This window comes from Mus musculus, chromosome 12 (assembly GCF_000001635.26).
Source record: "Mus musculus strain C57BL/6J chromosome 12, GRCm38.p6 C57BL/6J".
Classification (NCBI taxonomy): Eukaryota; Metazoa; Chordata; class Mammalia; order Rodentia; family Muridae; genus Mus; species Mus musculus.
In genome coordinates this window covers 86,815,447-86,839,244 of record NC_000078.6, presented here as the reverse complement: position 1 = coordinate 86,839,244, position 23,798 = coordinate 86,815,447, and the positions used below count along the sequence as shown (strand labels likewise).

General features: G+C 49.4%; 3 long non-coding RNA genes across 4 annotated transcripts in view, besides 1 other annotated feature; 2 read left to right on the top strand and 1 right to left on the bottom strand.

Moving 5' to 3' along the window:
* Positions 1-17,021, top strand: part of Gm51955 — a 28,765-nt gene extending 11,744 nt beyond the window's left edge. Inside the window, exons 2-3 of one of the 2 annotated variants that reach the window (XR_003950101.1) lie at positions 11,828-15,412; positions 16,823-17,021. This is a non-coding gene — a long non-coding RNA (predicted gene, 51955). Of the gene's footprint in view, positions 1-11,827; positions 16,654-16,822 lie in introns of both variants that reach the window. The other variant, XR_003950100.1, reaches the window with a different exon arrangement.
* On the top strand, positions 5,482-8,149 carry Gm40491. Its single transcript, XR_872891.3, has 2 exons — positions 5,482-6,953; positions 7,422-8,149. It is a non-coding gene; the product is annotated as a predicted gene, 40491 (long non-coding RNA).
* Positions 12,133-16,315: an enhancer, noted in NCBI's record as "VISTA enhancer mm1444". NCBI's record gives its function as "enhancer in: hindbrain (rhombencephalon)[7/9] | midbrain (mesencephalon)[3/9]" and the evidence as "EXISTENCE:transgenic organism evidence [ECO:0001131][PMID:17130149]".
* Positions 12,954-17,842, bottom strand: Gm32806. Its single transcript, XR_003950102.1, has 4 exons — positions 17,564-17,842; positions 17,017-17,186; positions 13,202-13,286; positions 12,954-13,077 (listed from the first exon to the last, which is right to left on the bottom strand). It is a non-coding gene; the product is annotated as a predicted gene, 32806 (long non-coding RNA).
* Between the last annotated feature and the right edge of the window lie 5,956 nt (positions 17,843-23,798).

Below are 23,798 nucleotides of genomic sequence, written 5' to 3'. Positions count from 1 at the left end.
TGCCCCACACTCCCCCCACCCCACCCCAGAAGCATTCAGGGGCCCAGAACTTCACAATGATAAGTACTCTACTCGAGCCTTTGATAATTTCCCCATTGTGAACAGGGGAATGTAAACATAGCTTAAAGAAAGTGTAAATAGTGCTTAAGCCAAACTTTATCCTCTGCAGCAGGATTGGCTTCCTGTTTCCTGTTTCCCCAGGTGAGATAAAATGGGGGAGAGAGAAGAAGGGGTGATTTCTGGCCAACAACGGGCAAACACTATTAAGAGGGGAGGGGAGACCCTTCTTGGCAAGGCTTGCCTCTTAAGACTGTGGTAGTGTGGGAGGTTTAGAATGAGCAGGGGTGATGAAGGGGTCATCGGTTTCTGCTGTGTTGAGCTAGGTAGGTGCAATGGACAACCAGCTGAAGTTGCTTGTAAACCCAGGTCAGGACTCACTCTCAGATGAACTGCTTTGGTTCAGTCTCTGGAAACTTCCCTGGCCTCCCTGTAGCACGCCGCTCACAGAAGGCTCCAGTCCCTTCCAGGTCCTCCTCAACTACAATGTCATCTCTGCTGTCCCTTCCATCTACCTGCCTCTGTATGTATGTGTCACCGACTTTCCAGTAGTATAGCATTCCACAGACAGCTAGAATTCAGCATGTGCTTAAAGGAGTCATGGAATCTCTCTCCTCCATCCCTTCTCTATTTCCAACTAAGGGTTCCTGCAACTCATGCAGAATTCAGGGGCCGTCCTTGCCTTTGTGCCAGCTTCCACATCCTAAGCCCCTGTATTCTACATCTCTCCTGTCCACTCCTTCCCACTGTAGCTCACAGCTATGTCCTGTCTTGCCTCCAACTCCATGCTGGGCGATTACATCATTCTGGCTTGAGCCCTTCAGTGTCTTTAATTGCCCAGAGGATGAAATCCAAATTTCTTAAGTCTTAAGTTTAGAATCTGGTTCCCTGTTGCCTTTGGTAGTCCCACAGCTCCCTGCCTTACCTCCACTCTGCAGGCTCCACTCAGAGGCTGTTCTTTACTTGGAACAACTATCCCTTTCTGTGTCTGGCCAATGACTGGTTCCAAGCCTGGGTCCTGTGCAGGGGGTCCCTCCCTCTACGAAGCCTCCTTGTATGCTTCTGTGCTGCTATGCATTGCACTGGAAAGCCTTTGTCCTCTGGTCTTAGTCATCAGAATGTGTCTCTATTCCAGGATCCACAAAAATTCCGAATGTGCAGGAACCTGGTCCGTGTGGCTAGCATTGCTTACCTACACAGGAAACAGAAAAGTGAGGAAACCTGACAAATCCGAGCACTTAGAAAGATCATAAGTTCAAGGTCAGCCTAGGCTACCTGAGACACTGTCTTTAGAAACAAAGGGCTGGATACACAGCTCAGGTGGTAGAATTGCCTGCCTAGCATGTGTGCGCAGGAAGCCCTGGGCGCCATATAAATCTGATGTGGTCGGTCACACCTGTAAATCCTAGCATTGGGGAGGTGGAGGCAGGAGGATCAGGAGCTGAAGGTCATCTTGGCTACATCAGCAGTTTGAGGCCAGCCTGGGCTACAAGAGACCCTGATTCAAAAAAAATTATTAATAAGCCAAGTGTAGTGGTACACACCTTTGATTCCAGCACTCTGAAGGCAAAGGCAGGCAGTTTGAGGCCAGACTGGTCAATAGAGGGGGGGTTTCAGGACAGCTATAACTATATAGTGAGTACTTGTCTTGAAACAAACAAAAAATTAATAATAATAAAATATGTTTGAATATGTCTAGCTTCAATACAGTGATATACACATATAGTAAATGTAAAAATTGCAAAAAGGGTTGTTTGTTTGTTTGTTAAAAGAGGCTACAAAGATGGCTCAGTGGTTAAGGGCATTTGTTGCTCTTGCAGAGGACCAAAGTTCAGTTTTCTGCACCCACAACGTGGCTTACAACCATCAGTAATTCCAGCCAGAGGATCCGACTCTTTTTTTTTCTGGCCTCTGTGGGCACCAGGCACACATGTGGTGCCCATACATACATGCAGGCAAAACAATATATATTAAAAACATATATAAACTTATATATGGTGAAAACAAACAAAAAATCTAAAAACATTGTTTATATAAAAAGCGAACGATTTTTTTTATTAATGAAAATAAGATTATGTTATTAGATGAACGAAAATAAGAAAATGTTTGATGCACATTTTTGTGCCTCTTGCAAAGACTTGAGCTAATCAGGGGCAGGCAGCCCAGGCCTTCCTCAACCCGCACCGCTTTGTTCAGCGCCCGCCCTGGCACGCTGCTGAGCTCTGCTATAGAGAATCAAGAGTGACCAGAAAGTGAAAGTTACATGGAGGTGAGAGAACTAGGCGAGGTCTAGGGAGGAGGGCCCAGTCGGGCGGGCGTAAGTTCACCCAGCCCAGTCTGTTCGCCCAGCCCAGTCTAGAGCTGCCCTTGGACGGGAGGGAGTTGAGAGGAGGGGGGAGCGAATGGGCGGGGATGAGAAGCTGGCAGAAAAGAGAGGGACTTATGTAATTACTCATCCTCCCCACCCCCACCCCGAGGGTGAGAATTTTCTGCGGAGGTGGGTTGAACAGCTTTGTAGAACGGCAAACAGGCTAACCGAGGCCATGTTGGGTCTTCATGCCGAGGCTGTAGTAGAGCTTTCTATACCCCCACCCCCCAATTCAAGGTTGGCCCTAGCCGTGGGAGGAGGAAGCTTTCCTGAAGCCTCCGACTGCCCTCCACGTGGTCTCCTGAGACCATGACTGAGGACAGGGTGGTGCACACGCCTGCTTCCTGGAAGGATCGGCTCAAGGGCTCTAATTTAGTCTAGGAAGTCCTTAGGAAACATGAAAATCTCCGAGATAAGACCCGGGGTAAAAAGCTTGAGCCACGGAGTTAGACATGCCCAGGGTGGAGTCATGTTCAGAGGTTCAAGACCCGAATCAGCTACGTAAATAAAGCATTTGAGGCCTACCTGGGCTACAAGAGAGTATCTTTAAATAAATAAGATGATTTAAAAAAAACTGTTTTCCCCTTAGATGGATTAAAAAAACAAGACAAAACAAAACAAAACAAAAACCCGTCTTTCCTTCTTGCTAATGGGGGAAGCAGACAGAAGTGTGTGAAGGGGAAGGAAATGGTGGTCACGTCCTTCACCCCTAAGGGGTGCTGGAGCCCAAAGTTAAGACAAAGTGGCTCCCGACATCAAAGGCACATTTTGGCTTTTGGCCTTCAATCTTTTTCTAGAACATTAATTTTTTTTTTTTTTTAACTTTTAAGAACCATGATTCAAAGGACTCAGCACTCAGGAGGCAGAGAAGGTGGATTTCTGAGTTCAAGGCTAGCCTAATCTACAAGGTAAATTCCAGGACATCGAAGGCTATACAGACAAAACCTGCCTCAAAAAAACCAACCAACCAACCAACCAACCAACAAAAAAACAAAACAAGCAAACAAGCAAATCCCCGCTCTGCTCCCCAAGAAACAAACCATGAATCAGAGTCAAGTGTGCTTGCCCACGCTTTTAATCAATTCCAGCAACTGAGTGGTAGAGGCAGGCAGAAATCTGTGAGTTTGAGGCTAGCCTAGGCTACGTAGTGACCCTGTCTCAAAACAACAATCTCAAAAGACACGACTAACACTAAACATACACCACATTTCAGTCTATTAGAGGTGAGATGTTTAGATGAGGTTAATCATACAACTGTATACAAGGATGCAAATCTTCAAAATAACAGGCTCCTTTGGACCTAAGCAACCACCCTTAGGTTTTTCCTGTGTTTTGTTTTCTTTGTTGTTGGAACTCAGGGCCCTGTGAACATTCAGAGAGCACTCTACCGCTTTGCAATCCTCCAGGCCTTGGGGCTTTGAGACTGAGTCCCATTATGTAGCCCAGTCTGGCCTCAATCCCTGATGAGCTACATCAGTGTGGGGTTACTGGTATGCAACACTGCCCTTGGCTATGTATTTTAGTATTTTATTTTTGAGCTGGAGATTAAGCCCCAGAGCCTCACTTTTACTAAGCAAACAAACACTTGATTGCTGATCAATATTCCAGCTCACATTTCTCTTTTAAATAAAAAATTTGGCTGGGCAGTGGTGTCACATGCCTTTAATCCCAGTACTTGGGAGGCAGAGGCAGGCAGATTTCTGAGTTCGAGGCCAGCCTGGTCTACAGAGTGAGTTCCAGGACAGCCAGGGCTACACAGAGAAACCCTGTTTCAAGCCCCCTCCCCTTTCCCCTCCAAAATGAGTGAAGATTGAAGAAATGGCTCCAAAGTTAAAAGCACTTGCTGCTCTTACAGAGGACCAAGATTCAATTCCCAGCACCCACACCGGGCCACTCATAACCTCTGTAACTCCAATTCTAAGCGATCGCAAGGCCTCTTTGATTGAGTAGCTTCGAGCACAGATAAGCAGGCTCTCTTCCTCCCTCTCTCTCCCTTTCCTCTCCCTCCCTCCCCCCCCCCATCTCTCTCTCACACACACACACACACACACTAAAATTTTAAGAAATTCTGAGTGACCCACTAAGTCAGTCCCATGACTCACAGATGAGTCTTACTTTACAAGTGGATGAAACACTCCTCAGGAGGCCCCAATGCCACGCACTGCTATCTATGGCTAGGCCACAGTTTCCTTCCTGAGTTCAGCCAGCCCCTTTACTTTGCTTGCTGTGTAGCAGACACAGGACCCACACAGACTTCTATCTGCTTCAGGTCAGGACACCTGTTCCCATCAGGCATCCTCCTGCCGGGGAGCCACTACAGGATGAGATAAAGCCACAGTTGCAGAAGGCCGTGGGCTTTGTGGCTGTTCACATCTGATGGACTCATAGGGCTCAGAGACAGAATATTCAACTGAAGCGACTTCATACCACTGGTGGGGTGGCCCATGCTTTTAATCCAGCACTTGGGAGGCAGACACAGGCAGAGTTCTGTGAATTTGAGGCTAGCCTGGTCTAAATAGCAAGTTCCAGAACAGCAAGGGTTATACAGAGAGACTCTGTCTCACACAAACAACTTCCCCCTTAAAAAAAAAAACAAACCAAACAAGCAAACAAAACAACAACAACAAGCAAGAGGAATCAGTAAAGTCAACTGTTAGTCCCGGAATAGAGGATTCCAGAGTTAGTAAATGCTCATGTGACCTTCTGTTTATTTCCCTGTTGTCACTGCCAACCTTGTCATTCTTTTTTTTTTTTTTTTTTTTTCTTTAGTGGCAGTGTGACCAGAATCTGTGACAGGGGGGGCATGCTGGGTAGCAGGAGAAAGGAAGGGTGGGGCTGAGGTTTTCGTTGGCTCAGTGACTGAGTGAGTCACTCCCTGAGTGGCTGGCCCCTTTCACCCATGTAAGGACAGGCCGTAGCCACCCACTGGCTGCCCAGCTGTGTCTGGACAGAAATGGGCATGTCTGCTCTGCAAACAGCCCCACCCGTGCTGGGATAACCCTGTGAGTCAGGGAGCCCAGAGATCTACACTGGCTTCTTTTCGTTAGTCTCAGGGCTCAAAGCAGAACTGACCTCTGGGGCCACCTGGGACTCTAAGCCTGTGGGGAACAGAGTACCTAGCATGCTGACTAGCCCTGTGTGGGATCCTGGGAGCAGGGAGGGGTGAGAAGTCATGAAGCAAACTCTTTGATGCTCTCTATTCATTTTGTGCCCCTTCTTGGTCTCATGCCTAAGGACCAGGACTTCAGCCGGTTCTCACGTGGGTCTGTTGTCTGTCAGCTTCCCCAGCGAGAGTTGGGAGTTCAGGGGTGGTGGGAGGATTGCTCCTGGTGTCTAAGTCAAGGGTAACACCTAGGAGTACAGGCTGGGCACGAACCGAGCACATTGTGTGAGCTCAGCAAGACCCTGAGTCCGAGGCTTCCCTCATTTTGGAGATATGGAAACCCTGGCTCCAAGAGGGCTGGTGACTTGCCTAAGACACGGCTCCTCAGCGGTAGAACCATGAGCTGGGGTCTCCTGGGTTCCAGGCTGTCACTAGCCTCCCTTGCCTGGATCTCTGATTTGCTTCCTAATTTGTTGCAACGCAGAGATCACCATGGGTAGCCTCAATGAGAGGCTGGCCTAGGCTCCCCGGCCCTTTGCTCTGACCTGCTCATTTCCTAGCTGCCACAGACAGCTCGTTCAATCAGCTCACCTCTCCTCTCTTTTAATAGCTGTTGTGCAAGCAGCTCCCCTTCTAAATGCACCGCCTGCTTGGGTTCCCAGCAGCCAGGAAAAGGAACTCTGTTTGTTGCTTCTGTGCTTAGGTGCTGTTCATTATGGCTTGGCTGTCACCCTGACACATTTCATAAAGTCTGGTGTACCCAGACACTTAAGAAAGTAGAGGCAGGCACCAGACTCACAGGGAGATGCCATTACCGCAAGCCCCGTGAAGGTAGCCTGTCTGAGGTCACCACTGGTAAGTGCAGGGTTAGGACTTAAAGAACCCCAGGTCTGGTTGCTCGCAGAACTTAGCCCCTGAAGACCCGTGTTTAGTGTTCTGAAGGCAGAGGAAGCTAGAAAAGCAAGCTAGAGGCAAAGAGAAGGAAGATATGTGCTGCTGACGGCCTCAAGTGTCACTTGTGAGTCAAGGTGAAGTCTGAGGTGAGATATAAAAGAAGCATGCGGACTCATCAAGTCACATGGGTGACACACTCGGATTCATGCATCAGAGGCTGACACAGGCGTACAAACACTAGTGCCACGCATACACACTAGTGGACACAAATAGATTGGACTGTACATAAAGTATATAAAAAGACAGACACGGAAGTGCACACCTGTCCGTGACTGACACCAGACTACAGCCAGACCCAGACAGACACCCTGGGACACACACATCCTGGAGGGAAGGGAAGGAAGAGCCGCGCCGCCTCATTTCCTGCCCTGTCCTCCAAAGCCGAGGGAAAAGCCTGCCTCAGAAGCGCTGAGTCAGCAGCGGGTGACAAAGGAGACTTGGGCGGCAGGGCGCGAGCACTTAACATGCGGTGTGCGTGCATGCCAGCGCCAGTCCCTACCAGCTGGGGGGTTGGGGGGTGGGCAGGGAGGCTCAGCGGCCCCTTGCCCGCCTCGAGGAGGCCGGAGGGAGGAAGTGACTGGCTTTGACTTTACAAAGTCATGGACTTTGCAGCCCAAGGTCACTCAGCTGGCGTTGCCAGCCTTTTTGCTGCCGGGAGGTGGTAGGATGGGCTCTGGCTAGAGCCGGGCTGTAGCCTAAGGAAAGGGTTAGAACTGGTAGGTGAGGGAGAAGAACCGGGAGTTGTCCAATCCGGTGCGGGGCACCTAATTAGGTGTTTGGGAGTAGGAATGACCTGGAGGGCTCCCCATTTAAGTATGGTGAGGGCCTGGGGTCCTTCCTAAAACCTGCCACCCTGGAAATTAGGACTAAGGCACGTGTCAGCATGCCTGGCCTTGATCATCTTCCTTCTTGACCCCTCATTTATTCTTCCTAGAGCAGCCAGCAAGGTCTTTGCAAAACATCGATCATGTCATTTCCTCGCTTGGAACGAATTCAGCCTCTCATAGCGGGCAACAGCACCAAGGCCTGAAAGGAAGGCTTGCTGGGTGCCAGGAAGCAGGACATTGCATTAAAAAGCAGGTCTGGTTCAGCACTAATCCCTACCTACTTCTGCTTGGTCCCGCCAGCTCGCTACCATGGATTCCTGAGATCTTTTTGTTCCGGCTCACTTCCTTCCTCTGGCCATCAACCTAAGGAGGTCCTGTTTGCAAGCCATTGTCCATGACATTGCTTTTTGTTTGGGTTTTTGATTGTTGAGTCTGGTCTTGAACTTGTGATCTTCCTGCCTCTTCAATGTTAAGTGAACCACCATCCCTGAAACATTAGTTTCCTTGATGATACTCCATCCTGTATTTGTTTTGAAATTGTACACTGGTGTGAGATCCCTTGGAACTGGAGTTACAGACAATTGTGAGCTACCATGTGGGTGCTGGGAATTGAACCCAGGTCCTGTGGAAGAGTAGACAGTGCTCTTAACCACTGAGCCATCGCTCCAGCACCTTGTGTGCTGGTCTTAAACTTGAACAGGCTGCCTTGGAAACTCGCGATGCTATGGTCTGGGGTTAAAGGTATATGCCTCAGCCTACTCTCTGAATTTTTATTTTTACTTTATTTGGTTCTCTTTTGTAGTTCTGTCTCCCTCAATAATAAAAGCTCTTGATATTGAAGACTTTGGCTATTTTTGTTTGACTGTACTGAGTCTCTATCACCAGGGTAGGGTCTGGGACAAAGCATTTACCAGCCACTTTAAATATGTTTATACAGGAGAAGAACAGCCTGAAGGGGAACACAGGCCTTGAGTCCACAGAGGGAAAGAGATGGCCTGTGTGTGCATGTGGGACTGGTTGTGGCATGGGGCATAGCTCTGGGGTACCAACTGCACCAGGAAAACAGATCCAGACCTGCTGAGACTACGCCGTGGTGTTATTTTCGAAGAACACAAAAACCAGGTGTGGTTAACTTGGGAGGCTGAGAGAGGAAGATTGCCATCCGTTTGAGGCTAGCCTGAGCTACAGAGTAAAACTCTGTCTCAAACAAAAGGGAAAGAAGAGAAAGCAGCCCTCTGGAAGGGTTACTGATGCCCTTCAGCCCTTTGGGGGGGGGGGGGATCTTCTTCCTTGCCCATCTCCTCAGCACTCACTGGGCCTTTGTAGGGAATCCAGCCTTGGTAATGGGAAGACAGTCGCTGCCCTTTTGTATCTGCTCCGCTTCCGTTCCAAGTATACCAGGCTTGATTCAGTATTGGAGCCTAGGGATTGAGCAGGGCGTGGAGCTCCTGGAGAATCTGGCAAGACAGAAAACATAAAGTATTTTCTTCTTGGCTCTCTGGCTTCCTTGGACTTTGAGCCTAGAGGCTTTTGTTCTTAATTCCTGTCTTCTTTTGCGCAGCTCCGGGAAGATAATTACCAGGATGGTGCTTTGGAACCCATCCCTGGCTGGAGCCCTAGGAAGGTGCTGCTATCCTTTGTGTCTGTGATGAAATTCCCTCTTGTGGATACGGAGCGCAGAGGCTCTGTGCGTCCCCTTTCTCCCCAAACCCAGGGGGCCCCCAGGAAACAGTTTTTCTGACACGCAGTTTTACCTCTTTTCTGTGGGCTGAGGCTACAGCACCAGGTGGAGCAGATCCTGCTTCACAGAGGAACAGAGAAGGAGGCCCTGGGGGAGGAAGCAGCCCCCAGGGGACATACAGCCTGCACGAGAGGCAGCCACACACCCCTAACCCTGGCCTCCAGCTACGTTCCCGGCTTCCTAGGTTTGCTCGCAGCCGGTGCTCCTTCCTCCACAGCCCGGAGCGGATAATGAGAGGATGGCCTAAGGCCACTCTTCACAAGCTTCTGTCCTGAGTCAACTTCTCCCTGTGGGTGCCTGGCAGCTAGGGATACACCCTCATGGGTTCCAAGGCCGCCACTACCAAAACACACCTCTGGAGACCAAGGCAGGCTCGTGGGGGTGGGGTGGGTGGAGAAGAGAAAGAAGGAGAAAGGTGGTCGTGGCACCAAACATCCTCTGGCTCCACCCACAGCCAAGCCTGCAGCCAGGGGTTGAATCAAGCTGATAAGTGTGCAGTGGCGGCGGCAATGTTGGCAGCAGCGGTGGTGGTGATGGTGGTGACGGTAGGCTCAGAGTCACAAGGCTGAAGATAACAGGCAGGCTTTCACTTAGCCTTTGTTGTTGACAGTTTTGTTTTTAGTTTTGAGACAGGGTCACTTTGAAGCCTAAGTTGGCCTCCAACTCATGCCAGTTGTCCTGCCCCAACCTCCTGAGTCTTAAATTTTAGGTATGAGCCACTGTAATTAGTGCCATTCATTTTTTAGTGAACAATGCTATCATCATCATCTTCTTCTTCTTCTTCATCATCAGGTTTTGTGTGTTTGTTTTTGGATAGGATTTCACTATCTAGTCTGGACAGGAGTTCACTCTGTAGACCAGGCTGTCCTATTCAGAGATTCGGAGATATGCCTGCTTCTGCCTCCTAGGTGTTGGGATTTCTTCTTAGAGAAAGGAGTAGAGTAGAGTAGAGTAGAGTAGAGTAGAGTAGAGTAGAGTAGAGTAGAGTAGAGTAGGAGCTGGTCCAGACATTGATACATAGTTTCAACCAAGATTAAAAAAAATATTGGGCTGGTGAGATGGCTCAGTGGGTAAGAGCACCCGACTGCTCTTCCGAAGGTCTGGAGTTCAAATCCCAGCAACCACATGGTGGCTCACAGCCATCTGTAACGGGATCTGACGCTCTCTTCTGGAGTGTCTGAAGACAGCTACAGTGTACTTACATATAATAAATAAATAAATCTTTAAAAAAAAATATATTTATTTTATGTATATGAACACATTGTAGCTGTCTTCAGATGCACCAGAAGGGGCATCAGATCACAGTTACAGATGGTTGTGAGCCACCATGTGGTTGCTGGGAATTGAACTCAGGACCTCAGGAAGAGCAGTCAGTGCTCTGACCCACTGAGCCATCTCTTCAGCCCCTCAACACAGATTTTTTAAGTGGGGGCTAGAAGGGCTGGAGAGATGATGGACTGATGGTAAAGAGTGTCCACTGCTTTTAGAGAGGACCCAAGGTGAATCCTAGCATTAGGCAGCTCACTACTGCCTGGAATTAACTCTAGCTCCAAGATCTCCCATGCTTCTGGCCTGTGTGGACACAAACAGTTCCGCATACATACCTCCACACAGATGGACACACACATATATAATTAAAAATAATATATCAGCCGGGCGTGGTAGCGCATGCCTTTAATCCCAGCACTCGGGAGGCAGAGGCAGGTGGATCTCTGAATTCAAGGCCAGCCTGGTCTACAAAGTGAGTTTTCTCGAAAAACCAAAAGAAAAATATATATATATATATATTTTTTTCTTTATTTGGGGGCTTGAGAGATGGCTCAGCAGTTAAGATCATGCACTGCTCTTACAGAAAACCTGGGTTCAGTTCTCAGCACCCACATGATAGCTCACAGCTGCCTGTAACCACACCTCTGGGGATCCACTACCCTCTTCTGGCCTCTGAGGGCTCCTGTAGGCACATTGTCCATATGAATTCATGCAGGCAAATACACGTACACATAAAATAAATAGATACAGCCTTAATCCCAGCACATGGCGGGAAGGCAGGGGCAGAGGCAGGCAGAGCTCTGTGAGTTTGAGGTCAGCCTAATCTATAAAGAGAGTTCCAGGACAGCCAGGGCTACACAGAGAAATCCTCTTTTTTTTTTTTTTTTTTTAATTTTTTTTTCAGATTTATTCATTTATTTATGTATCTGAGTACACTGTCACCTCTCTTCAAAGACACTAGAAGTGGGCATTGATCCCATTACAGATGGTTGTGAGCCACCATGTGGTTACTAGGATTTGAACTCAGGACCTCTGGAAGAGCAAACAGTACTCTTAACCGCTGAGCCATCTCTCCAGTCCCAGAAATCCTCTCTCAGAACAAAGAAACCAACTCAAACAAGCAAAAACTAGAAATAACTGATTTTAAAATCCCTGTCCTTCTGAAGCTTCCATTGTAGGAAAGAAAATATGGTCAGAACCCAAAATATATGTGATCCCATATCAGGTAGTGATAGGCCTAGTGGAGAAAATAAACCAGGAAGGGAAGTTTAGAGCATGGATGGCTGACAGCATTGACAGGGAGAGCTTCTCACAGAATCATTGATCAGGATATTGACCAGATGGCTCTGCTGGTCAAGGCCCTTCCTGCCAACCTGAACTGGATCCCTGGATCCCCAGGATCCCTGGGGCCCATATGTTGTCTTGTGCCCCACCCCCACATACATAGACATTGGTGTATATGCATGCAAATGAATAAATTTGATTACAAAATTTCTTTTTCTTTAAAGAATCATTGGTCTGTCCCAAGAGCTGCAGGTGGCTGACTGGCATCGCCACGAAGGATGACAAGGCCAGGGCCACAGGAGCTGTACAGGCTAGGAGGACTGGGAAGAGATGGAGACACTGGAATCTGAGCTCAGATTCTGCCTGAGGTTTGTAACCACAGCATTGCTATTGGAGAGAGAGGGGTGGGGGAAGAGGATATAAGAGGGCGGATGGCGAGCTTTTGCAATGGTGGCCATCTGTTTTCCAAGCTGAAAATCAGGACACGCTCTGAAAGGATTTTCCTGTTGCTGGAATTGAGAGCTGCCGTCTGTGAGAGGCGGTTTGGATGGTTGCCTGAAGGGTGGTATTTTTGAGACATTCCAGTGGCTTGTGGGGCCCATGAGACAGTCCAAGGGTAGGGCATTGCCATGGGAACCACTGGGCCTGACCACTGGGCCAGGATCCTGGTGCAGGGCCACATGGCCAGGACACTTCATTGGCTGTGAACCCAAGACATCAAGGGTCACAAAGATAAGCCTGATCCACTGAGCAACCCACACTGGAGGGACGTGGAAGGGAAGAAGGCTGGGTGTGGCCCACATCAGCCTATGTTCTGAGCCAATCAAGACAGTGGTCTGGCAGACTCCAGGAAGTGCTCCAGGACAGGTCTGCAGGGGACACGAGGAAGAAAAGTCAGGCTATGTCATAACCTGTGTAGACACTTGAGTCTTCCCTCTGTAGCACTATGTTCCCCTGCCTTCCTAAGTCATGTGGGGACCACCTGATTGCTGGTTCATCTTTGTGGTGGGTGGGGATAGTGACTCTCTTCTCGGGTAATGCCTGGAGTTTGGGCAGAAACTGACTGATGTGTGCATGGCCGTTCCATAAGGCTATTGGCTGTTTCCCTCGGCCCAGTAGGAGGCTGAGGGCATGCCAGAATGGCGAGCTCGGCAGAATGGGAGAAATTTGAGGGCTTGGGAAACACATGACCCACTCACCCAGGGCAGTCGCAGGTTCCCAGCCAAGCCCTGCTTGTGGGTTGGTCAGGGTTTTGTCAGCAACAAAAGAACAATACCCTTCCCAAAAGGCTAGGCACTAGGAAAGTGCAAGCCCTGCCTCTCCTCCACTTGCCAACATCGTGCGTCCAAATGGTCCTGCTCCTCCAAGTCTTCCATACTGCTCTGGGTTCATGAGAGCTGTCAGGTGCCTCCAGGACATCAAACTTCCTGCTTGGTAATACCTTCCTGGTAAACTCAGCACTGCCCTGAGGTCCCTTAAAAAAAAAAAAAAAAAAAAAAAAAACTCGAAAAACCAAAAACCAAACAAACAAAAAACCCCAAAAATATTGCTTTTAAAGAAGGGAACAAGGGGCTGGGAATGTTGGTAGATGTTTTTACCTAGCATGCTAGAAGCCCTTGGGTTCAATCCCCAGCATGGCCAAACCCAGTCTGGTGACTCAGCTGAAATCCCATTACTCAGAACCTAGAAGCAGACAGGTCAGAAGTTCAAGGTTATCCTAAGCTACATACCAAATTTGAGACCAGCCAGGGAAACGTGTGAAACCATGTCAAAAACAAAACAAAACAACAACAACAACAAAAAACTTTTCAAAGCAGGAAAGAGCTGGAAGACATCTGTCTCCCCTACTCTCAGACTTCCATCGGCTGAGTTTTCTCCCTCAGGCCTTGGTCATGGCAAAGCCAAGGAGAGCTGGAACCCAGCCCAGCTTTTTGCCAATAATTCACCACCTGACCTTACACTTCCTCTCAGAGCCTCCTTGTCTTCCTTTGTAAATGGAGGGGTTCAGACAAGACTGTTTCTCAGGTCTAATCCTGACCTCTCAACGATTGTATTCATTGATCTTTTCTGCTGGTTCATTCATACATAGCACTTCCACTTCCTGACATAGTATTTTTTTTAATGTGTTTGTTTACTGTCTGTCTTACTCTGATTCGGTTCCTTGCTCCCTGAGGGCAGGAGATTTGGCTTGTTTTAGTCACTGCTAGATTCCTGCCATCTGTAAAAAGAAAAAAGAAAAAAAGAAACAAAAAGAGATGTGAGTTTGTGCCTGTGTTCTGAAAGGAAGCTGAGGTTGCACACTTAGAATCCAGAAGGGGACGTCACTGAAAGCCTCCTTCCTAGTTGTAGTCAAGGTAAGAACTCAGCTCTGGGTAGTGAGTATCTGGGGTGGAGCCGGAGGGTTAGACCAGGCTTCCCAGAAGGGTTGCCTAGCAAGACCGCAGCCACGCCCACCTGGCCCAGTTGGAAAGCAAGCGTGGACTACTCCCACTCAGACCTCCTTTTTCTTCAACCCCTGCTTTCCCCTAGAAGGGTAGAAAGGAGGGACTTGGATCTGGAGTGGGGCGGGGCCCACTCAGCCTAGTACCCGATAAACACATCTGCTGGGTACTGGCCCCGTGCCAGCGTGTACACTGCTGACCAGCATGTGATCTGCTGGCGCATAAAGCTAAGGCTGTGCCCACCAGTCTGCCCTACATGACCCGACACGGTGTTGGGAACTGTCCACTCGCTCTCCCTGGAGCTGCTCTAACTGTGTCTAGATCCAATTTGGGGCAGCCAGCCTGGTTTGTAACATTACCGCGAGGATGGAAATAGAGCATAGTTGAAGGCAGGGAGGAGACAGGGGTCTGTCTAGTCCGCGAGTGCTGGCTATGTGGAGCTACCAGCCCTCTGTAGGATGTCCTTGAAGTTTAGTTGACTAGGATCTAAAATCCTACTCCATCATTTCTTTGCTGGGCAATCTTGGGCCTGCTTCTTGACATCTCTGGTCCTCTTGTTTTATCCTCTATAAAAATGGGGATCAAGGGGATGTAGAAGGTCTGTGAGGATTTAAAGAGCATCTGTGCACCAGGCTTAGCACAGAGCCTGGACACACCGCGAATGCTCTGTTATTATAATTAGAGACCAGAGGCCACCCCCTTCCCTATTCTCGCTCCTCAGGGATCTCCACCCCCTCTCCAGCTCCATTTAATTCTGAGTGTTTTAGGTCATTCTATGGCTGGCGGTCTGCCAAGGCTCTGACAAAGACAGGAGTTCCTGCTCATTCATCCTAATGCAAGTTCCTGCGTTTATGATAATAGGGGAAATGCATGAAAGGGCTCACTGCCTGTGGAGGGGAAATCGGCTTAGAATTGAAAACCGAGCCCTTCCTAGGCCCAGCTCTCCCCTCCCAGCGCTTTGGCTGGGGCGACAGAAGGGAGGGTGGCTGGGAGGAGCCGAGAGGGGAAGAGGGCGGTGAGGCAGAACTCACTGAAGGGAACCGAAGGGCAGGCAGGGGGCCGCGGGAGAGGGCCTGGTTCGCCCGGTGAATGGGTTTCAGGGTGGCTGAGGAAGCCTGCCAAAAAGGCGAAGTGAAAAGGCCAGACCCTGCGAGGCGCTGCGCTAGCGGTTTCCATGGCGACCCCAGCTGCCTCTGGGCCCCGGTGGCTGGTTGGCTGGCTCCGTGGCGGGGCCTCGTCTGCCACCGCACGGTTACTCAGCTTGAAAAAGAGGCAAAGAAAATCTGAAGGGTTGTCTAGGCCCAGTCAGTGCCACTGTGGCTCCCAGCCTCACGGGGATGGAATCCTGAGGCCAGTGGATGGATGCAGGTACATCTGGTCCAGCAGAGGGGTCTGGTTAGCAGGGAGAGGGTTTGGAGAGAGACAGACAGACAGAGAGACAGGCAGAGACAGACACAGAGAGACAGGCAGAGACAGAGACACAGAGAGAGACAGAGGAGAGGAACACACACACACACACACACACACACACACACACACACACACACACACGGCGGGGGCGGGGAGCCTGAAAGAGTGCCCTGGGCTCTGTTGGTGGAGTGCTTGCCTACACTGAATAGGGCCCTGGGTTCAATTCCCAGCACTGCATACATTAAATGGTGTTCTACACCAGGAATCCCGGCATTTGTGAGGTGGAGGTATGAAGATCTGAAGATCAAGGTCATCTTTAGCTACATACTGCCCTAGCAATTAGATATTAAAACATAAAAAGACATTTTAAAGGGTAAAAGACATTTTAAAGGGTGTGTGTGTGTGTGTGGCCTACATGAATCAGAGATTTAAGGTCTTTTGGAGTTGGGGTTACAGGCAGTAATGAGTAGGATGCTAAGAGCTGAACTTGAGTCCCCTGGGAGAACAGCCGAGGTATCTATCTTTATGGCCTCAGCAGGTGGTGGCGCACGCCTTTAATCCCAGCAGGGCCCCCCCCCCCCAGGCAGGCAGATTTCTGAGTTCGAGGCCAGCCTGGTCTACAAAGTGAGTTCCAGGACAGCCAGGGCTATACAGAGAAACCCTGTCTCCAAAAACAAAGAGAGAGAGAGATGAATATATGAACATATATGCAAGGCAGGGCAGGGCCGGAGAGATGGCTCATGGGTTCAGAAGAACACCGGCTGTCCTTCCAGAAGAACTGGGTTTTATTCCCAGTGCCCACAACTCCAGTCCCAAGGGGTTTCTTTGATGCCCTTTTCTGGTCTCTGCAAGCACCAGACATAGACATGGCACACACACTTACATGCTAGTAAAGCATCTATATACATGAAAGTAAGAAATAAAGATTAAAACATTGAGAATAAAAGGAGAGATTAAGAAAAGAGTGAAGCGGGGCGGTAGTGGTGCACGCCTTTAATCCTAACACTTGGGAGGCAGAGGCGGGCGGATTTCTGAGTTCAAGGCCAGCCTGGTCTACAAAGTGAGTTCCAGGACAGCCAGGGCTATACAGAGAAACCCTGTCTCGGAAAAAAAAAAAAAAAAAAGAAAGAAAGAAAGAGAGAGAGAGAAGAAAAGAAAAGAGTGAAATCCATCTCATTTGTCACTGAAGAAGGCCCTGGGTAGGTGTTTCAGAACCTGGGGTGGGGGTGGGGGGTTGTACAGGTATATGGATACCTGGCTCATGGTTTTTATGGGGAGCTTTATTGAAATCTTTTGGGCCATTCATTCCCATCTTCCTCTGCGTAGAGTGCTTGCTTCTGTGTTTACAACCCTGGCTTCTTTCTCTAGGAAAACCTTTACTCAGATTGCCGATTGCCTTCCAAAGATCCACCCTTCGGCACACATCTGTAGATCCAGCTAGGGAAGGCTGAGGCAGGAGGATTGCCTGGACTACATGGGGGAGTTCAAGACCAGTCTGGGTAATTAATGGAGACCTTGTTCCTGGAAGACTAAAAAGAGAGAGGGGTAGGTAGAGCACTCACACAAGCCTTGGATCACCACCACTCAGCATCCACTCTTGGTTTTGCAGCAGCCTTGACACCAGCAGAGCGCTGCTCCCTGGCTTATGGGGGAGCTGGAGACAGGAGGGAAGGCCTAAGAAGCAGCGTCTCCCTGGGTGTGGCCCATCACCAGCTTCAGTTCTAGAACAGTCCTAGGAAAAGGAGGGACCGGTAAGTCATCTGAACCAGCCAGTTTTTCTTAAATGCATATCCCCTCTGTTGGGGCTCTGAGAATGTACTGGCTGGTTTTGTGTCACTTTGACACAAGCTGGAGTTATCACAGAGAAAGGAGCCTCCCTTGAGGAAATGCCTCCTTGAGATCCAGCTGTAAGGCATTTTCTCAATTAGTGAGCAAGGGTGGGAGGGCCCAGCCCATTGTGGCTGGTGCCATCGCTGAGCTGGTAGTCTTCCATTCTATAAGAAAGCAAGCTGAGCAAGCCAGGGGAAGCAAATCAGTAAGAAACATCCCTCCATGGCCTCTGCATCAGCTCCTGCTTCCTGACCTGCTTGAGTTCCAGTCCTGACTTACCTTTGTGATGAACAGCAATGTGGAAGTATAAGCAGAATAAACCCTTTCCTCTTCAACTTGCTTTTGGTCCTGATGTTTTGTGCAGGAATAGAAACCCTGACTAAGACAGAGAGCCGTAGGGCATTTTAACATTCACCTCTCCTGTTCCGAGTGGGACCTGGGCAAGGATGCTCTTTATTAGCCTCTCTGGTGCTCAGAGGTGCAGGCCTCATTAGGATGTTGCAGATCCAGCCAGAAGTGAGGCAACAAGGTTCCTGCACTCCTGCGGGTGGTTGGGTAACCAGACCACCGCATAACAATGAATGAGCATGCTCAAAACGAGTCAGGGGCTGGATTATAAAGAGGCAAGCTGTGCAATGATGGTCCTGCCTGTCATCCCCGCCTTGGGAGACAGAGACAAGCAGAGCAGGATTCTAAGGCCATCCTTGAGGTCATAGGAAGCTTGAGGCCAGCCTGCATGACCTGAAACCCCCTCTTCTTTAAAAAAAAAAATATCATGGAATACCATACAAAAATAATCTAGGGTAATTAGAAAAGATATTTTTTAAAAAAAAATATTTATTTATTTTATGTATATGAATACATTGTAGCTGTACAGATGGTTGTGAGCCTTCATGTGGTTGCTTGGAATTGAATTTTAGGACCTCTGCTCGCTCCGGTCAGCCCCGCTTGCTCTGGCCCAAAGATTTATTTATCATTATATAATAAGTACAGTGTAGCTGTCTTCAGATGCACCAGAAAAGGGTGATCAGATCTCATTACGGGGGCTGTGAGCCACCATGTGGTTGCTGGGATTCGAACTTAGGACCTTCGGGAGAGCAGACGGTGCTCTTAACTGCTGAGCCATCTCACCAGCCCTAGAATTTTTTGTTTGTTTGTTTGTTTTGTTTTTTTGATTTTTCGAGACAGGGTTTCTCTGGGTAGCACTGGCTGTCTTGGAACTCACTCTGTAGACCAGGCTGGCCTCGAACTCAGAAATCAGCCTGCCTCTGCCTCCCAAGTGCTGGGATTAAAGGTGTGTGCCACCACTGCCTGAGAAAAGATCTTTTTGTGGTTTTGGTTTTTCATGGCAGGGTTTCTCTGTGTAGCCCCGGTTGTCCTGGAACTCACTCGTAGACCAGGCTGGCCTTTAACTCAGAGATCCTCCTGCCTCTACCTCAACCTCCCAAGTGCTGGGATTAAAGGCATGTGCAGCCACTACCTTGCCTGAGAATCTCTTTTTGAGAAGGTGGCAACTGGGCTAAAGAGATAGCTCAGCTGTTAAAGGCCAGGCTTACAACCCCCAAAAGAAAACAAGCAAACAGAGGCTGGAGAGATGGCTCAGTGATTAAGAGCACTAACTGCTTTTCCAGAGGTCCTGAGTTTAATTCCCAGCAACCACATGGTGGCTCATATCCATCTGTAACATGGAGCAATGCCCCCTTCTGGTGTGTCTGAAGACAATGACAGTACATACATGAAATAAATAAATCGCAGCACTTGGGAGGCAGAGGCAGGTGGATTTCTGAGTTTGAGGCCAGCCTGGTCTACAGAGTGAGTTCCAAGACAGCCAGTGCTACCCAGAGAAACCCTGTCTCGAAAAACCAAAAATAAATAAATAAATCTTTTTTAAAAGGAAAAGAAAACAGACAAATAAAAAACTAAACTGAAAACAAGAGAAGGTATCATTCTAGGGGAGACCTGAAGGTTTTCATGCAAATAACAAGTAAAAAGTCCTCCCAGGAGAGTGTCTGGTTTAGGGTTTTTTTTTTTTCTTCTCGAGACAGGGTTTCTCTGTATAGTCTTGGCTGTCCTGGAACTCACTTTGTAGACCAGGCCGGCCTCGAACTCAGAAATCCGCCTGTGTCTGCCTCCCAAGTGCTGGGATTAAAGCGTGCGCCACCACCACCACCAGGCTAGTTTAGGGTTTCTGTTGCTGTGAAAAGACACTATGCTCATGACAACCTCCTCCCCCACCCCCTTGCTTGCTGTGGGTCCCCCTTGCTTATGTTATGGTAACTCTTTATAATATATATATATATATAATTGGAGTTGGCTACAATTCAAAAGTTCAGTCCATTATCATCTTGGCAGCATTCAGGCAGACTTGGTGCTGGAGAAGGAGCTGAGAGTTCTACATCTGGATCCGTAGGAAGTAGGAAGAGAGTACCACACTGGGCGTGGTTTGAGCATCTGAGATTGCAGAACCCACCCTCTAGTGACACATTTCCAACAACAGGGCCATATCTCATCATAGTACCAGTCCCTGATGACCAAGTCTTCGAACAGATGAGCCTGTGGGGACTTTCCCATTCAAACCACAACAGGGAACCTCAAGTGCGGAGGTCTTGAGGCAAGAGGAAGAGGTTTGGCAGGCTGCTATCAGGGGACTGGGCAAGGCCGGTCCAGTCACTGAAGGGCTTTTCAGCTCAGGATGGAGTTTGTATAACCATTGTGAAGTTTGTCTAGGGGACTGACAGGATGTGGCAATACTCTGGCTTGGGTAGGAGTGAGGTGGCTACAGGAAGGTCTCTGGAAGTAGAGAACAAGTGGGAGGAAGTGAGTGGTGGGGAATTTAGACCGTGGGGGGGGGATTGGTTCTCAAGGACCGTTTGTGGGCTGGGGTAGGGAGGGGAGAGTCACAGACTTCAGGTTTCAAGGTGAAGGGTCCCAGCATGCATGATAGATAATACAGTGCCCACACTGTCAAAGAAAACCCCCAACTCACCATAGAGCCTACGAGGACAGACCTGTCAGAGTCTGAGTGAATGGCGCTGTACACAGATGTGGGAGACACAGTGTCACAGGAGTTAACAGGCACGTCAACCAGTTAGGCATGCTTTCTGTTGCCTGTGTGGAGCTCTTGCTCCTGTTGTAGTGAGACATGATCTCAGGCCTTAAGTTTGACAGGTATGTGTAGCACAGGCTGGCCTTGAACTCCCATTCCTGCAGGTGTGAGTGTAGGGTATGTTTCAAAGGAGAACTCTTCTTTAATGACCCAAACAGCCTTTGCCTAGTGGACCAAAAATTTTGCATTTTGTGATAACATTAAGAGAATGTAGGTCAAAGGTTAAGATGATGAGCTGGGGAGAGTGTTAGATGAGGTGGAGGAGGGAGCCTTGCCAGGGTGGCTCCTCTACCTTCTCTAGCTGAGATAGAGTCGGGAGGAGATGCTGGCCTTGTCTCAGCAGATGCAGTCCAGGCTTCCCAGATTGGGGCCCAGCAGAGAGCTGGGAGAGAGGAGGAGACTGGCTGGGGCCCTGGGGGGACCCCGAGGAAGGCTGAGGCTGCCAGCCTGCCAGCTGACCCTGTTATTTTTAGCTCTGGAATGTGTCTCCTGAGCCCCCTTCCCTTCTGCTTATCTTGCTTTGGAGTCCTGATTCCCTCTGGCAAGTCAGTATCAGGGGAGAGAGCAGGGGACCTGAGGGTGTCATATGGGGGAAAGATGGGAGAGACAAGAGACCAGCTGGGGTGGGTCCTCCCTCCCCCTCTCTACCATCCATTGATCAAGGGTTGGCTTTCCCTCCTTTCTTTCCTTCTTCTTTTACCTTTCTTTTCTTTTTTGGAGACAGACTTTCAGGATCCTCCTGCCTCAGCCCTCAGAACAGTAGATTTGCGGGCTATACACCACACCAGGGTCCTCTCCTTCCCTTCTGATTTTTAGTTGGTGAAATGGAGACGCCCGGCTCTGGGAAACCTTGGCTCCCATTCAGTTGTGCTGTCCAGCGCAGGCCCTTCACTGTTTAGCCAGGATTCCCCCATTGTCCTTCCAGCACCTCAGAACACACCGTAGCTCTCTTGAACAGCAGGAACCACAAGATTGAACATAATCAGCTTGGAGTCTGCCCTTTCCTCTATGAAGTTGAGAGCAACACAGAAATAGGGAACTTTCCTGATGCTGGAACACTGTTGAATAAGAATCAGACAGGTCTACCTACGGTCAGTCACATGGCAACAGCGCCAAGGGTACTAAGGGGCCCTGAGTCTCCAGAGGTCTTTGTAGGTCACTTGGAAGAAGCCATTTCCTTCTCAGAGGGCTGACTTAGATCTGGAAGGTTCTACTCTGGGATGATAAGGAGCTATCATCTGCTGCTTTTCTTCCTATACCACTCCAAAAGATCTGCTCTAATGTTAAAAGTGAGGGGCAATTACCTCCTGTTCCCAGTCAAAGACTTAGATCTCAAGGGCACAGATGCCAAGCTGGTGGAGGGCAGCACTGCTTTGATATTCTCGTGAGGACTTTCTCAGGGAGCCAGGCTGCCTCGTCCTGTGCTCTCCTTCAAGCCGGCTGAGCACTGGAACAAGCCGTCAGCACACACCCCAGTTGTCCCACACTTGAGGGGACAATAGGAGGATTCTGGCTGCTGGTGTGGCCAGTGTGTCAGTCCAGAGCTGGACACACACACACACCAGACCCAGAAATGACCTGAGGGCCCTGTGTACTGTAGTGTGGGCATGCCCAGGCCAGATGTGGTAGAGGACGGGGTGGGGAACATCATCCGGACAACCTCTTGCCCCTGGGCATGGAGCCAAGGTCACTTAGAAGGAAAAAAAGGTGACAGCTGCCATATCCCGGGAAAGGCATTGACCTTTAGAGAGGGAGACAGAAATAGCCCGGGGTGAGAGAGGGGTGGAGGGACGGATATGCTCCTGTGTGGGAGAGAGGTTCAGGCTGGCAGGGCAGGCCCAGCAACTTGGCAGGGGAGAGCCACCTCAGCATCCCTTGTGCCAGGCACCCTGCTGGCTAGGCCACATGCCACTTCCTCAGTTTCCAGCATCCACTCTGCAGGTGGGGTTTGTCTTTGTTTTGTGCAACGGAACCCGAGTCAGAGAGGAAAGGCCAAACCTAAAAGAACAGAGCCTGACAGATCCAGACCTAGCTTGTCTGACCTAGCCCTTTGCTCAATGGCCACTGCCCTCCTGGAGTGCTCCTAAGAGGTTGTACAGGATAAATGAAAATGCACTCAAGCCTGGCCTGACTTCCCTTAAGGTCAGGAGGCCCCAAAAGGCTGAGTTCAAGTACTGTGGTTTACCAGATGGACTTAAGCTTTTACCTCTAGATATAGTACCAATTTTCCTCCCTCTCTTGCTCAAGAAAGGGAAAAACCAGGAGTTCTTCAGCCCACCCCATCCTCGAGTGTGCCAAGCTCCCTGCTGGGCTGAGCCCTAGAAACCCTTCCCCAAAGGCTGTGGCAAGGACACACCAGGGGAACGGCCCTAGCTCAAGCTGATGTCTGGATAGTGCGTGTAACAGGCTCAAAATAACCTGCGAGGATAGGCTGGCTCCTTTCCTCCCCTGCGGCTCCCAGCCTCAGCAGCTCCAGCTGTTTCTGCTTATCTGAAGCCAGGGAGGCTGGTTGCCTGGATACCAGTGCTGCTGATTAGCAGTTAGGTCCTTCAGTGGCAGACAGAGATGCAGCATCCCCAGCCAGCTAGGCGTGGCATCCCTACCCCCCACAGCTCTGGCTCTAAGAAGGATTGCAAACTGGGTTGGGGGTGTTCTCTGACAGTAGTCATCTCTAAGGGGCACTTTGCAGATGAGAAGCCGAACCCTGCCTTTTGCTGCTGCTGTGACCTTACTCTCATAAAATAAACCTCTTTCTTTCTTCAGGTTTTTTGTTTGTTTGTTTGTTTGTTTGTTTGTTTTGAGATAGAGTCTCATGTAGCCCAGACTGGTCTGGAACTGGCTGTATTGCTGAGTATCTTCTTGTCTCCACTATCAGGTGCTAGGATGACAGGTGTTTGCCAGCATACCTGACCAGTCTCTTGACATCTCTGAGTTTGTCTTTTTGCTCAGAAGGGAAATGCAGAGCCTCTAACCCAAGAAGCTATTACAGAGTAAATTCCATGATTGGATGACTGGATAAGCATGAGGCGTGACTGCCTCCTCCAGCTTAGTTAGGCTCTGTCTGGAACCCTCGGACTTGGTGTGCACTGAAAAAGCTAAGGGAGGCTGCTGGGGAGGGCACTTTGGAGGCAATCTTGTGGCTCCCTGTCTCCAAGGAAGAGGCTATAACATGACATTGTCATGACATGATGTATGACAGGGTGTTCAGGACTAAGCTGCTGCAGGTGGAAGCAATGGGGGGTGGGCTGAGAAAAAACAGGCAAGACAGCAGGCCACCCATCCCAGTGGGAGCCCAAAAGGAGGACAATATTGGCCTCTATCCTTATGAAAGTTCTTGTCTAACATCCATTTCCTGCCAAGGGAATGGGCCAGGCTGTTGGACTGTAAGCAGAAGACCAAAGCACAGAG